At 37.5% G+C, this 16,063-nt stretch overlaps 1 long non-coding RNA gene across 2 annotated transcripts; it reads right to left on the reverse strand.

Moving 5' to 3' along the window:
• Nucleotides 1-453: 453 nt before the first annotated feature.
• Nucleotides 454-12,066, reverse strand: LOC110015310 (uncharacterized). Of its 2 annotated transcripts, XR_013657360.1 has the most exons (5): nucleotides 11,846-12,066; nucleotides 10,877-11,224; nucleotides 10,557-10,691; nucleotides 3,519-9,167; nucleotides 454-2,698 (listed from the first exon to the last, which is right to left on the reverse strand). It is a non-coding gene; the product is annotated as an uncharacterized LOC110015310 (long non-coding RNA). The 2 variants fall into 2 exon arrangements; XR_002290487.3 differs by lacking the exon at nucleotides 454-2,698 and having other exon boundaries at nucleotides 3,083-9,167.
• Between the last annotated feature and the right edge of the window lie 3,997 nt (nucleotides 12,067-16,063).

A 16,063-nucleotide genomic window follows, 5' to 3' on the forward strand; every position in this document is an offset into this window, starting at 1 on the left:
TGGTTTAACACCTCCCCCCATCTATGATAACACCCCCCCTCTAACTGCCCTCTCCCTTCTTCCCTCCTTTTACTTTCCATCCAGTCGAACAACAATTGTTACAACTATAATTAAGATAAATAAAGTTTAGCCTAAGTTACAAAAGGGTTTTATACAAATGTACCTCTGGTTTGTCAGAAGATTCATAACTCCACAATTTAAAAGTTAAACCTGTCCAAAACAAGAGGCCTTCAGCTCTCATCTGTTTGATCAACTGGACAAGTTAAAAAATAAAATAAAATACTCTTACACTTTAGATTGTATTTTCTACCTCTGCAAGTAATAAAAAGCAAGTACCTTTAAAGAAAAACAAAAGCCATTGAATGCAATACAATTGAGAAAATAGTATTGTAATACAAGGATTACTTTAAAAAAAACATTAAAATTAATCTGACATGTATTATAGTTTGCAGGTAACTCACTGATAAGAAAGACTGAACAAAGAGAATTGCACTGAAATGTATTTCATTCTAAAGTCTTGAGAAGAAATACAGCAGTGATGAACAGGATGTCAATGTTTTGAGGAATTAAGCCGAAGAAGTGTTTAAATGGATCTTAGAGTTGAATCAGGCACAGGACCTAAACAGAGGCTTGTGTTCAACGTTTAAAGTTGTAACCCTTGTGCTATCCTATGACCCCACCCTTGCATTGACGTGTTCTTCCTACCATGACAAAGGTGGATAAAGGTGGAAAGATTTCATGTAATCCATGGACACCAGTGAAGATCACAAATCATTGAAGAAAAAAGGTTCAGAGCACTGTCTTCTGGGGTCCAGATGACCCACCCCCCAATGTTAAAGTGCCTAGGATAACACAAGGGTTAAACTTGACTTCGTCTTGAGATGTTTGACTTTTTTTGAAACAGTGAAAGATCAGTTTGAAGATGTGAGCACCTGCTGCAGGATAAAAAAAGATTGTTTGCTGCTGTCAAGAGTTGCAAAATCTGCAAAGGAAATCTTGCATGATAAAGATGAGACTGCTAATCTTTACGTTTGTTGTCTACTTTTAAGCTGGGCTGTATTAAACCACATCCTTTCCACGTATGGCACGCTAGAATGTCAAATACGGATGCTCACTTTGATTCTGGTTATGATTTACTTTAAGGGGAACTAACAAGGTGTCACGTTTCTTATCATTCAGTTTATAATTTCCGTTCTCTAGACTTTAAAATAGAAACTGTTATTTCCTGATGTTTTCAGACTATCAAGAGTTGTTCATAAAAACTGTCAGAAGTCTTCAGCGTTCCAGCCATCAGCAGATTGATAAACTGCAGAAACAAATTGATGAGAACAGTAATAACACGACAAGACATCAAATAAATAGTAGATGGTGTTGAAACATTCAAATATATTCAACAAGTTAATCATCATAATGAGATTTTTAAATATGAGGGGCTGTACAAGACATGTCACAATATGAACCACTTTTATACTGTGAATAAAAGTGTATATACTTTTATATTCACTCATGTAGTTGAGTCAGACTCAACTCAACTACATTCCATTACATTACATTAAGATATTCTCACATTCATAATTTATATGTACAAATAAAAATAATATATGTATGTCAAAAATGTATGTAGTATGTGAAATAACTATATATGTTTTTGTTTGAAAGAAGTATATATGTGTGTGTGAAAGAAATGTATATGTATGTTTGCAACAATTGCAGCTCCACTTACAACCTTAACAAAGAAGGACCAAAAGAACTCAGTTCAGTGGACAGAGGAGTGTGATTTAGCCTTCACTACATTGAAAACTTGTCCGTGTTCATCACCAGTACTGCAAAGTCCCAACTTCAACCAAACTTTTCTCATGCAGGTTTAGCTTCTGCAGTCGGCCTGATAGCAGTGCTAGTCCAGGGAGAGCCAGGAGATGAGCACCCAATATTGTTCCTTAGCCGTAAGCTTCAAACCAAAGAAACACACTACTCAACTATAGGCCTTGCTATAGTTGAGGCAACAATAGGCCTCGCAATGAAGTGGGCATTACAGAGTTTACAGTAGTATCTGTTAGTTAGAGAGTTTGACCTAGAAAAAGATCATAGGGCCCTCACGTGGATAAACTCAATGAAAGATCATAACAGTCGTCTTACATGTTGGTACCCGTCACTTCAATCATACTAACTTGTTCAGATAAGGCCACATCAATTAAGTTGTGTGGAGTACGAAGACATTCACCACAAATAAAAACCATAAAGACATTATGGATTTCCCTAAAACAGGATTGTTGCAGCAGTAGGATTTGCTCTAATGCACCAGTAAAAAAAATCTCAAGACTTTTGAAATCACACAACCAAAGATGAGTTGTTTTATTTTAAACAAAGATCTGTAATTTGAAAGCTAAGAAAACAAAAACTGAAGCATAGTGGCAGAGTTGGGATTTTTTTCTCTGAATGTACAGGACTTGGACCCTCTGCTCAGGCTTTGCAAACTCTGACTTTCAGAGGATCTGCATGTCACAAACATCCAGACTGTGGTTTAATGTAGAATAACAGCAGAGTACAAAGGAGGTGAAGCATCATCTGTGTTGGTGGAGTTCACATCAAGCTAAACAGATGAGTAAATGTCGTTTTCTATGTGACCACAGGGGGCGCTGCTGGGTGGAGTAGAGTTGGGGAATAGGATTATAGAGTATTCAATGGAGGGATCTTCAACCTAAAAAAAACAAAGGATAATGTCACAATCATAAAGGTTTTTCATAAAGTTTTGCCTACAGACACAGCTTCTCCTCCCCATGATGGGTCAGATCTCCATCAGTTTATCCAATATGGAGGACTTTTTTTTTTTTTTTTTTGGGATAAGCATTTCTAATTTGTTTTCCATCACAGACCTATCCTCACACAACCATCTGCACTGACCTGGACTTGAAACAGAAACATAAAGACACCCAATCTTTTGTTTCTTTGCAGCTTAATTATTTATAATTAGTGCGGAAATTACATTTTCAACTCTAATAAAGTATGTACTACTCTAGATGACCACAGAGGCCATCTGGTACCAGCTACCACAAAAATGTATTAAGAAAAAAGAGGAGAGGGATTACTAGATCTGCATTTATTCTCTATTGTCCCAAGTTGTATAAACACATTTTCTTACCAAAAAGTTACAATTTATTTCATTTGTCATTTTTTTATTACATAAATCAATTTACAACATTAGTAAAAAGTATATCTCTATCTGTATGCTTAAAGCAATGATTCATAATTATCAGTAATCCTGGAGTTTGAGGCAAGCACAGAGTTTCCAAACAGAACCAGATATTGATAAATCATGTAACAAAATGGTTACGGTGGAACAGGGGTGGGATTATATAAGTTTGCTTCCTTCTACTTCCATTCAAGCAATATTTAATTTTATGTCTAATTATCCTAAGTTTGATATGTCATTGTATGAATGTAGCTGATGACTGTATTGTTTTTGTGTATTATTCTTATTTGATTGCTTGAAATAAAACATTAAAAAAAAATTCACTCACATTGTCCTGAGGATAGTCGACGAGGTTGTACACATATTTGCTGTCAGATCTCTGTCCTTTCTTATATTTTATGTTAGAGTACACCGTAGGTATTTCCACAGGAGGCAACGTGTTCTCCCTGATCTCCCCATATTCCTTGTTGGGCTGCCGAACAAATTGACTTTGTGTTTCTAATCTTGATTCCTCATTGAGGTATGAATGACAATGACACAGATTCACCAGAGTGACGTTAGAACACTGTGTTTCTGAAGAAGGAGCTGAAAGATTTGAAAATTATAGATTTAAATGCTAAAACAGCAAAATTAGTGGTGAAAATTGTTTGCAATAAGCCTGTATTACAGCAAATCTCTAAATTGCACAGCTCAATTACAGTGTTTTCACAATATAAATGCAAAAAAAGAACAAAAAACTAAGCTTAGAAAAATAAATGACATGTCAGCCGGTCACAGTTCCAAATTCTAAGCAGACCATGATTTGATAGAATATCATGTTTATACAATTCAACATAATTTGGGAGGGTGAAAGCCAAATCCCAAAAACTAAACTGTTAGCCAAACATATCTTTAAACATCTTCTGTTGTATGTCTCTAGCATGTTTTCCAACATAGAACTAGACAAATTGCATTTTTATATAAAATAATTTCTTCAGAATAAATTATATATTTTATGATAGCATATAAAGTATAAAAGCTAGCTTTAACACTGGCCTTACTATGAGACCTTAGCTAACAATATTGTCTGAATTCCTCCCCCTGTGCCTGCTCCTACAAACCTCTGCCTCTGTACTTTACTCTGCTGGACCGTTGCACCGCAAGATTTCAGTCAACTAACCTGGGGGGTGTTACATCGAACCTTTTCTGTTTCCTGCTTGTGCTGTTACCCGTGCGCAGACGAAAAAAATGAGTGATGTTGTGGATTTGTTCGATTAATTTCTCTGTAATCCAGATGTTTCTAAACATGCTAAAGCTGAAACTGAGAAAACTGAGTCAAATGTAATGCCTAATCTGCCATTTAATGAAGCAACATTTTCTTTTGATGTTGACAAAAATGAATTTGTTCATGTCCAGAAAGCTGATCCATCTCTTGCCAAATATTTGTCTGCTGCTAATTCAAATGAAGAGAAATCATCTTATGCTTTCAATGATGGACTTTTGGTTCGTAATTGGTTTCCTCCCGCTCTTGGTAATTTGGGATGGAATGTTGTTCAGCAAATCGTTGTACCGGAGAAGTATCGTTGCCAGATTCTCAACCTAGCCCATGATGGACCATCGGGTCATTTGGGGGAAAAGAAAACATACAGAAAAACATTCCAAACATACAAACAAAACAATATTACGGCCACAGCCGAAACACCCCCCAACCAAAGAGAAAACTTCTGTCCCCCCAAAAGCCATCGCTTAGGTTGAGTGGATGCTGCGCAAAAGAGCATCCGCTACCAAATTCTCAGCTCCCTTTTTGTGTTTAATATTAAGATTAAAATCCTGAACCATCAGTGACCACCTCATTAGTCTCTGGTTCGAGTTTTGCATCCTGTTCAAAAAAACTAGAGGGTTGTGGTCAGTGTAAACTGTAATCGGATGGCAATTTATTTACAATGACAACTCAAAAACATAAAAAATAACCAACCCAAATTGCCAGGACCAAAAAACTCTAACAATGTTTGATCTAATGCTCTGCTGCTGCCAGCTGGAGGGGGAGGGGCTTCAGCAGATGAGGTGGCAGTTTTTAAAGCTGCCGCTGGGAAGTCCTCAGCCAATCAGGTGGTCCAAACATGGTGTAATCTAATTGGCACTACAGAGGAGGGAAAAGAAAATGAAAGACAGACCCTCCCAAAAGAAAACATACAGAAAAACATTCCAAACATACAAACAAAACAATATTACGGCCACAGCTGTAACAGGGGTATTCCAAGAAGCATGTTTAAACTAGCCTGACTTTAACCCTGAACTTTGGCTGAAATCCGCCTGAACTTGCTTACTCTGGGTATGTCGGTTCCAAAAGGCCGGATATGAGTTAAATTCAAATTCAAATTAATTTTATTTATATAGCACCTCATGACGAGAAGACAGCTAAAGTTGCTGTACATAAAAACAAAAATCAATGCAATAAAATACAATAAAATTCATTCAATTATCCCCGCGCAATAAAATACACAAAGACAGACACCAGTGGAAAACAAATAAATAAACAAAATAAAGAGAAACCAGAATAAAGAGAAACCAGAAGGCGCCGTCTGCCCTGTCCTCCTATTTGCAGGGGTGTCAGTATAAACCCAAACACCACAGCCGAGGGTGAGAAAACACTTGTAAACAGTCTGATTTGAAATAAAAAGAACATGTGGTAAAATATCATAAAAAACAGTATAAAAAAATGTTTTTTTTGTTTTTTGTTTTAACTTGTCCTGTCCAACAGCTGGGCAGGCAAATGAGAGCTGACGGCCTCTTGTGTTAGACATATTTTACTTTAACAAGAGGGGTTATGAATCCTCTGACAAACCAGAGGTATGTCTGAATAAACCCCTTTTGTAATTGAGGCCAAACTTTATTAATTTCAACCATTTTTGAAAATCTTTGCTGTTGGACCGGACGGAGAAGGAAAGAAGGGAAGAAGAGAAAGGGATGTTAGAGAGAGGAGGGGGTGTAGGAGGATGATAATAGGAGGGGAGGATAAGACCATGAACCATCTGGTCCTAGGTCCCACCTTTCTTGCAAAATATGTGTGCGTGTATGTGTGTTTGAGAGGGAGTGTGTGTGCATGTGTGTGTGTTTATGTTGGAATGTATATTTTGAGGGGGGAGGGGTGTGTGCACTAAGGGGGGTGCAGTTAAAATTGGCGGGAAGGGCACTGAGGGGACATCTCCTGATTACTCACAGTGATGTCCACTCACCCTCCCCACCAAGGGGCCCTAAATGTCTAAGGTGTGGTTAAAATTGGTGGGTAGAAGTTAGAGTAATTACGCTAGACTTGGTAACTTGGTAACCCTGGTTCAACGCATGTGCACGTCAAGTTTATAAAGACATTCTCAATAGATCGCCGATTTCCAGAGTCACTATGGCGTGGTAAAGAAAGAAAAAAAAAAAAGCGCTACACTTCAGTGAGACGGAGTCTGAGATTTCAATGACGGTGTATGAAGATTATATCATATTACATCAAAAAAGAAACACGGCTGCATCAGCAAAAGAAAGAGTTTCTGTTTGTAGTAGAAGAACAGACAAAGTAAACGCACGAGTTTCTGATCTTATTTCCATTTTCCTTGTGACGCATATATATATCCAATTTTGCCACCTTAAATGAATTACTTCTATTGGTAACAAGTAATTGAGTTAAATTTATTCAACCTAATTTCTTACGTCTATAAACTCAATAATTGTTTAGACAACTGAAATTTACATATTCATTTAACTAAATGTAATATTACTCCAATTCAATTTATATTTTTTCCATCTTAATTGATTATAATTTTTGAACTCTCATATGTCTAAGTTTGAGCCGGCAGATGTACTCATTCGCATAACAATAGAACGAAAAAAACAACATGCTTAACATTCGTTTAGGGGTTGCTGTCATCTTCATTTAATTTTCTGTGGTAGAGGTGTTATATAAAGTCAATATCCTCTCCCTCCCTCTCTCTCATGGTGCTGAGACTTAAGCACAGTAGGACTAAATAACTCGGCAAAACAGTAAAACAGCTAAACAACTAAACACATTTGGTCAAAAAGCCACGCTTAAACCCAAATCCGTCCAGACAGGCAAAGGAAATGGTATCCCACAATCCCTTGCGGTGCCGATCTAACAGCAGCACCAAAGTTACACCTACTTAATTTAATTAATTTGACTGAAAGTAAAATAACTGTCTGAAAACCATGTGTTATTTTTAAGCTGACTTAACAAAAAAAATAAAAATAAAAATTTTATCTTATCTGAAGCAAATAATTAAGTTAGATCAAAGTAAAAAGGTTTATCTTTCCAACATCCATATGTGGTCTTATCACCCTCTCATGGTGGAAAAAGTATTATCTGAGCTTCTTCATCCACTAAATCATCTTCAAATGGACACGCCATGCTGCTTCACCTCTTCAACTAAACCTGCTCCAGACCAGATTATGTTCAGAGCATGAGTTACTATGGCAACTTGACCTACCCTGAAACATACCTCTGTTTTTGGAACCGAAACCTGAGGTTATCAACTTCCTTAGCCTCAAACTTACTGTGGGAGCTAGCATAACCTGCTTTCTGGAATACCCCCCAGCTCTGTTCTGTGCCAGCTTGTCTAGCCATCTGCTCGCCATTCCGCCTGGCTTCCAGCTACCCTGCTCAGCCATTCTCCAGTCTCTGCTCTCAGCTTCATGCTGCTACAGCCATTGTCTGCTCCTGTTTCCCTGCCACACCATTCTGCCCCAAGCCTCGTAAATTCCTGCACCTCTGCAGTTTTTGGAACTGTTTCCCAGAGACCCTTCTGGAGATAATTATTTGGATTGCAAATCAAGGGTGCTTGTGACTGAGCCCCAGGCTCCTGTGTCTAACAACGCTCCACAAGCGTCCCTCTTTCTTCTGACTTCTGTGTATGAAGCCACACCTCCATCCATTTGCTGTACTGAGGACTTCACTTCGCCCCTCTCTTCTACCTGTGGATCACACACCTCATCCCAGTAAGCCTGGTTTTGCTCAGACTAATCAAGATCATTTCTCATCACTAACCCTCTCCTGTCTTCTCAGCATTGGCAGTATTTTACAGGACATGGGCTCCTTCAAGTCACAGAATAAAATGAATATGGTTTCTTGTACTCACTCCTGAGTTTGTCCTATTTTGGATCCCAGAAACAATTCATGACAAAGAGACCTTCACAGCTTTGTGGTGACTGACTCCAGCTCTTCCTCCTTCCTGCCTTCATGTCTGATTAAAATCTTGCATTTTATTTCTGAGTTTACTGCATTTTTTAGACAGACTGAACAGTTACATTTTCACAAAGGAGATTTTTACATGAAATATTCTGGATTTAATCATCTCATTCCAACTTTTTTAACACAAAGATATGATCTAAACTTAGATCAAATAACCAAACAACTACTATAAATACAATAAGGTTTAGGGTGTTAGAAGCTTATTTCACATCACTGTCCTTGTAAGTCTGTAAAATATAAAATAATTGCAGTCAATGGAATATTGTCATGTTCTTATCATGTATGTTTTGTCTGACTCTGCAGTAGACACTTGGAGCAAAAATATAACATCACCAGACCTATGAACCTGTTTTCTTTGATTCTCTAAATGATTTTGACACGTCAACATTTGCAGAATCCTAATCATTTATTATACAGTATTAAGGTACGGCTGAACTCTGATTTTCAGCTGAAAGTTAAAGAGACAATTAGCAAAAGTGAGAACAGGTGACTGAAAAATGTGATCACAAACACAGTGAAAGATCTTATGTGAATTCTGGATAAAAACACAGCGAGAACCTTCTGGTTATGGAATATGAAGACGTAAAGAATCAGAATTATTCTGCAGTAAATGAGCCAGTGTCATGTCTGGGAATCTCATCTCACCCTTTTTCTGATTGAATCTCCGACTCCTGCAGAAAATCAGCAAAGCTACAGAAAACATGGAGATCAAGCCCACCAGAGTCAGACCCACATACAGCAGCAGACCTGCAGAACATGGAGACAAAGGTTGTAGTTCCACTCTTGGAGGTTGGAGGACCATCTCAGTCAATAAGTTTGATGCAGTTGAACACAGTCACACTTTGTAACTGGGTTGTCTTTGTTTGCACTTATGGACATTTGTGTTCTCACAGTAAATTATTTGTTTGTAGCTTCTCTGCAGATCTTCTTGTTTTATATCTGGACTTCATTCAGGACAGTTTAGTACTTAGATTCCTGACATTAAGAATGAAAGACTGTTGATGGAAAACTGTCCTCTAGATGGCAGCACATTCATTTAAACTCAACACGTATAGAGCAAAGTTATGGCATCGTCATAGCTGCATTACAAAACTGTATCAGATCAGTTTTTATTTTATTTTATGTAGTTAACGAGGGTAAAAATCCAATTCAGATCCACTGATCTCTTTTTCAAGGGAGTTCTGGTCAAAAGACAAAACTTACACACACAGCTAAGACATTTCATTAAATTAAAATTATTACAGTTTTTGTCCATTGGTTTGGCTAATTTCTTGAAACAGAAATTACATTCTGAAAATTCTAAGATCATTTGGCAAAACAGTCTTACAGTTCAGCACAACACTATAGCTCACTTGCAAAATCTAATATATCTCCCAAAAGTGTTCACTCATACTTCAAAACTAAATTCCTTTCCCATATAAAGAGTCAGTGCCACCAAAATGGCAAAGATCCTTCTCAATTGTTTTGGCTCATTTCTTGAAGCAGACCGGATGTTCTCAACACTCTTGGTGCTTTTGCCAAAATAAAGTGGATGGTTCGGCACAGCACCATGGTTCACCTGCACAAGCTCACATCTCTCCCAAAACAATTCACTCATGTGTCAAAACTAGATTTCCTTCTCATTTAAACAGTCAGTGCTACCAAAATACTTCGTCCCTTTGGCATTGTTTAAGCACTGCAAGTCAAAATCATTAGATGTTTTGTCACTATAGCAGAGGACCATTGAAATATCCCTCATGTCCACTTTTCAGTCTTAACTCAGTCCTTTATTGACAATGGTTACTGTACTGTTTTTGTGTAGCTAACAGAATCCAATTTTGTATAAAACGGAAAAAAAGAAAAATGAATTTCGGGTAAGAGTAGCCTCTTAGGTTTAACAGCACACATTGAATTCATACTGCAAAGGAAGGTAACTTTCATACATCAGTGTAAAAAGAAAATGTATACAGCATAATATAAACACAAACAAAAAAAACAATAAAAATGATATGTTATTTGATAATAGATCATATGGTGATACATACGGAGCTCACGTGCAAAAGAATGTAAACTTCTTCACTAACATTTGAATGTGGTTCTTTCACAAAAGCTGACAGTAAAAAAAAAAATAAGAAGAATTTTCTGATATTCTTGTACCTGATGTGTTTTGATTTGTGGTTTGATGTGAAGATGTTGTAGAGTTTAAAGTCTTTGTTGTTGTTGTCATTTCAATGGTGATCTGTGTTGTAGGAGAAAGTTCTACAGTCCTGGTTGGAGCTGAAGTTACTGAAGCTGTGAAGAATAAAACGGTGAGTCAGCACTTTTTTTTTTACATGAGTTATTATTTATAAAGAACAGTTTAAGCATAATGAATGTTTTTCAGCAAAGCAAATAAAAAGGAGTTTTGCATTTAGATCAAATATGAATCAAGAGACACTAACATAAAATATTGTCATGATTTTCAGGATCAAACTCACCTTCTGTAACAATTATTTCAAAGTTGTCTTTTGACGGATATAGTCTCCATCCTTCATATAACTTACATCTGTACTAACCTGAGTCTGACTTTGTGAGTTTAGTGATTGTCACATCTAAAATACTTGATGTAAAAGGGTGAGATTTATATTTAATGCTGTATCTTCCTCTCTGATCTTCATTACTAGTTGTGTTTATGAGAATGTTTCCTTCTTCACATGTTTCCTTACAGAGCAGCTTTCTGCTCCCTAAATATCCAAGATAACATCTAACAGTGATGTCTTCTTCTTCACGTTTTGTGTAGATGTTGGTTTCTGCATCAACAAGAGAGTCTCTGTCCTGCAGAGCTGCTGAAAAGAGGAAGAGTCACAGTTAATGTCTTCCTGTAACACTGAACACTGAAGATGATGCATTTGAGGAAATCCACAGAAACGTCTATAAGATTAGATCACAAGATTTTCGTTCATATTTTTCTGATGATAGAAACAATGGAAAAAAGATGATTATGGTAAATTATTCATTCATTCATTCATTCATTCATTCATTCATTCATTCATTCATTCATTCATTCATTCATTCATTCATTCATCTTCTAATCCTTTCTTTACTTTCGGGGTCACATGGGCGGCTGGAGCCTATCCTGGCCACTTGCTAAAAGGCAGGGGATGTCCTGGACAGATCCTCAGTCTGTCGCAGGGCGTGACAATTTATTTAATAAAAAAAGCAACCAGACAAATTTATATAAAAAGCAAAAAAAAATTTTGTATTTAGAAAAAAGAGAGTTTATAAAGAAAGCATCAACAAAGCTGCAGTTATTTTTAAACCCTGAACATCAAGTTGAATCACAAAGATGAAGATCATGAAACAGAAACAACTGCAGAAAGACTGAAACAGTTCAGTTTAGTCTGTTCAATAAAGGACTAAACTGCAGCTCTAAGAATGAAAAGAGTGAAAGAAATCAATGAACTCACTCAGGAAGAGACAACAGATCAGACTCTGACAGACTCTCATGCTGCCTGATGGAGAATGATGGAGCTTTTCTTCTTTTACTGCTAAAACAGGAACTTCTCTGTTTCCTTAAAGCTGAAGCTCCTCCTCCAATTACATAACTCATATTTAATCATTCTTGCTCTCAGTAGATCGTGTCATTCTAATCTTTTACTTTATGACTGATTGTTTGTAATTTGATGTGTCCCAGCAGTCTTTGTTATCCATTATTTACCTGCATGTTCTTTAAATAAACAGATGTAAACTTTTGCATCATCACTGCAGCTTCAATCCTAAAATACTGTGGTTTCAAAAAAGCACTGAGCATTTTAACCACAGGAATCAAAGTCCTCTTTATAAAGGAGATGTTTCCTCATCCCGTTAGTGTTTTCATAGTGTGGACAGAGGGAGGTCAGAAACCCTCATTGACTCTATTCTGTTGTCTGTAGACTGAAGGTTACTGAGAAAACAACAACTGAGAGTTTGTGAGTTTGTTTCACTTCCTTCTATGCAGACGTGCAATGATCTAAACTTTCTTTGGACTTTCACCCCAAATATTAATCCATTTGGTGACCTCGCTTCCTCGCTTCAGCATCGTCCGTCATGGTTGATGTTTATGTTCTCGTTACCGCCTACTTCAACGCAGGATTATGACTTTTATATCATATATCGATGACGAACGGGTCGTTATCATGTGGCCTCGCCTTTCAGACAGAGGTCGCATTTCAAAAGATCAGGTACGTATCAGATTCTGGACCACATACCCAAGTGGCCTGGGTCACATTTGAAAAGATCGGATCTGTGTCATTTAGACTGTCATGAAAAGATCCGATACAGGTCGCATAGGGGCCAAAAAAAATCAGAATTGGGTTGTTTCAGCCTGTAGTGTGAACGTAGCCTTAGTCCTGCAGATGTTTTTACACAACTTTTCATTTGCATCAAACACACAGTAGATGGTGTTGAAACATGGAACTTCTCAACTTTTATTCAAATATGTGCAACAAGCTCATCATCATACTGACAGATATTCTCACTCAAATACATAACTCACTCATTTACATACATTCCATCTCTTACATTAACATATTCTTACTCTCAAATTCATAATTTATATGTACATTTAAAAAATAATATATGTATGTCAAAAATGTATGTAGTATGTGAAAGAAGTATATATGTGTGTGAAAGAAATGTATATGTATGTTTGCAACAATTCCAGCTCCACTTACAACCTTAACAAAGAACAGAGGAGTGTGATTTAGCCTTCATTACATTGAAAACCTGTCCAAACGCTCACAAACACACATACATTACACAAAGAAGGATGGACCTCTGATCTTCTGTCCCCTACCCCATCCCTGGCTGGGGGGAACCAGGCCTTCAGCAATGGCGGCCGTCTCCCTTGGGTTCTGGCTTCCTGGACCAGGTGGCCTTCTCTCCACGCAGGGAGAGGGATCCCTGAGTTCTCTGGCAAGACCATGAGCCAGGGATAGCATCGCGTCTACAAAATTAAAATCAGTGCTGGGGTGAGCACCATGCAGCTGCTGGACGTCCTCTTTGTCCTGGTGAACAATTCTAGACTCCTGAAATCGTCCATTGATCAGGAGCTACTCTTCCTTGTAGGCTTGAAAATAAAAAAGGTGAAAGGCCGCTCCACCACGGTCTGCCCCAGCTGAACCAGGAGATGTGGATCCCTGCTGAGCCCAAGTGGCTGTGATGGTTCTGTTGATTTTACAATTAACAAATCGCTACCTTGCTGTGAGGCAGTTCCCCATCTGTGATGCTGCATTTGGCTTACTATGTAGCTATTCACAGAGAGGAAAGTTCCAGTTATTAAAATTTAAATCAACAAACTTTTTCCGTGCTCTGCCTCTTCACCAAATGTTTATCTCCATCATTTAAGGCGGGTAATTGCTAGATCTGAATGTCTGTATGACGTCTAATAAAAATGTCGATCTGATGATCAAATGTTGAACTGAATTTGACGTTGAAGTGTGTTTGTTATTGTGTGTGTGTGAAAATATATGTATGTGTGAGAAATTAGGTCTTTGAGTGGTTCAGGATTAAATATATCTCGTACCCCCTCATATCTAAATGTCAATTCTTATCATTCTTGCAAATGTTTTTGTTTAATAGAATCAACTTTCTTTGGGTTTCACAGAACCCAGTACCTTCACAGTGAGAAAGTTCTGGGTTCTTTCTGTGTGTAGTTTTCATGTTCTCTTTGTTCATGTGGGAACTTCAGTTTCCTTCCACAGTCCAATAACCTGCTGCTTAGGTTCATCGATGAATCTGAATTGTTCTTACATGTGAATGTGTGTTTGTGTGGTCCTGCATGACAGACTGCTGTGTATCTCACTTCTACCTAAAAGTAGCTGGAATACGCTCAAGCAACTCTATGACCCCAAAATGAACCTAAAACAAAGCATGACTAAAACCAGAAAACTAGCAAAAGAAAAGCTCCACCCCTTAAGGTTAAAGTGTTGCAACAAACATGTTTCATCCAGACGATTTGCAACTTCATTAGACACAAATAATGTCACTTTGCAATAGGTGAAAAAAAGATCTAAAAATGCAGAAGTTGTTGCAAGGGCAGATAATTATGACACTTTTAAGAAAGACAAACAACCAAAAGGCTTGAAAATAAACCCCAAAATATTATAAACTGTTGGTTTTTCCAGAGGCTTGTGGCGTATGCACCAAATATCTGCATCGTCTGATCACCAAAGTTTTTAAGAATAATAATAATCAATCCATGGCTGTGATGATAATCAACAATCAACAGTATAGAGGCTGTTACTTGATGATAAAACAACATTTTCATTTCTTATTTTTGCAGTCCAGCTCATTAGTTCTCATAGGAGTAAGTGGGATAAATCATGATACAGACCATCAAATGTATTTGTTAACAACAACAATGTCTTTGTTTTCAGAATCGTTTTATGTATTTTATGAAAACTGAGCATTTTTCCCTTTTATTCAGCAAAAACCTGCTCTGCTGACAGCAAACAGCTGCACATCTCAGATAGCAGCGTAGAATGTTAAAGCAGAAGTTTAGTTAGGAGGTGTTAAAAATGCAAAACACATGAAGGTGGAGTGGACCGTGTGGTTTTAGCTTCTATATTTGTCTAAAAACTGTCACTACAAAGAATTGTTTTAAGTTAAGACATCTGTATTTCAACTTGTTTTAAAACATTCTTTTCATTTTTATTTATCTGTTTCAGTTCTCCTTTCACACATCCTTTAGTCCAGTGGTTCCCAAACTGGGGGGCGCGCCCCCTCGTGGGGCCCAGAGGTATTGCGGGGGGCATGGTGGAGTTTAGAAACAAATGATTTGTATGTTTGTGTCAGTGCGGGGTGCTGGAAAATATTCTAATCTTCAGAAAGGGGTGCCCCGCAGAAAAAGTTTGGGAACCACTTCTTTAGTCATTAGTGACTAAAAGTGATTTTAGCTGGCACCTCACTGACTGCAAAGCTGCATGCACGAGGTGCTTGCACGAGGTGTGCACTTGATACACAAGTGACAGATGACTGTAGGATGCTCATAAAAACTACACTCTGACTGACTGTCTAATATCCACATTTCTAACAGGCTGAAAAACGGGAAGTGCAATGAGTGCACACATGTCACGTGAACAGCACTTAGGGAGCACTGAGTTCAGGGGGTAAAAAAAGAATAATCAGTCTGAGTCTGGCCTCCTTCCCCCTAAACTACCTTTATGTGTTGATTAAAATTTCACTATAACCCCGCAGCACATAAAAAAAATGTGCATGAACTTTTTTGCTGTATGGGCTTACCACCAGGCCAACCTTTTCTAACATTAGTATCTAGTAGGAACAGTCAGTGACGGAGCACCATTCCGTTATTGTTAACAAACATCATCTCACGCTTGATTCACTTTTTTTGGCTGACAATTTTGCTTAATTTGTCTAATGTAAGTAAGTTGTGCAAAGTTAAAAGGTTGTATATGACTATTGATAACTTGCCTCACTACCACAAAGCAGCAGAGTACGTATGATGAATATTTCTATTTGATAACTAATAAAAATTGTAGATGTATATTAGATAATTAATAAACTATTGTAGATGTCTATTAGATAATTAATAAACTATTGTAGATGTCTACTGTCAATTTCATTACTTGATGTTATTAAATGTCTACCAATATTGTTGTGAAAGAGATCTGCATGTGGAGGACCAT

Source organism: Oryzias latipes, chromosome 7, assembly GCF_053564925.1.
Source record: "Oryzias latipes strain Hd-rR chromosome 7, Olatipes_Hd-rR_3.1".
Lineage (NCBI taxonomy): Eukaryota > Metazoa > Chordata > Actinopteri > Beloniformes > Adrianichthyidae > Oryzias > Oryzias latipes.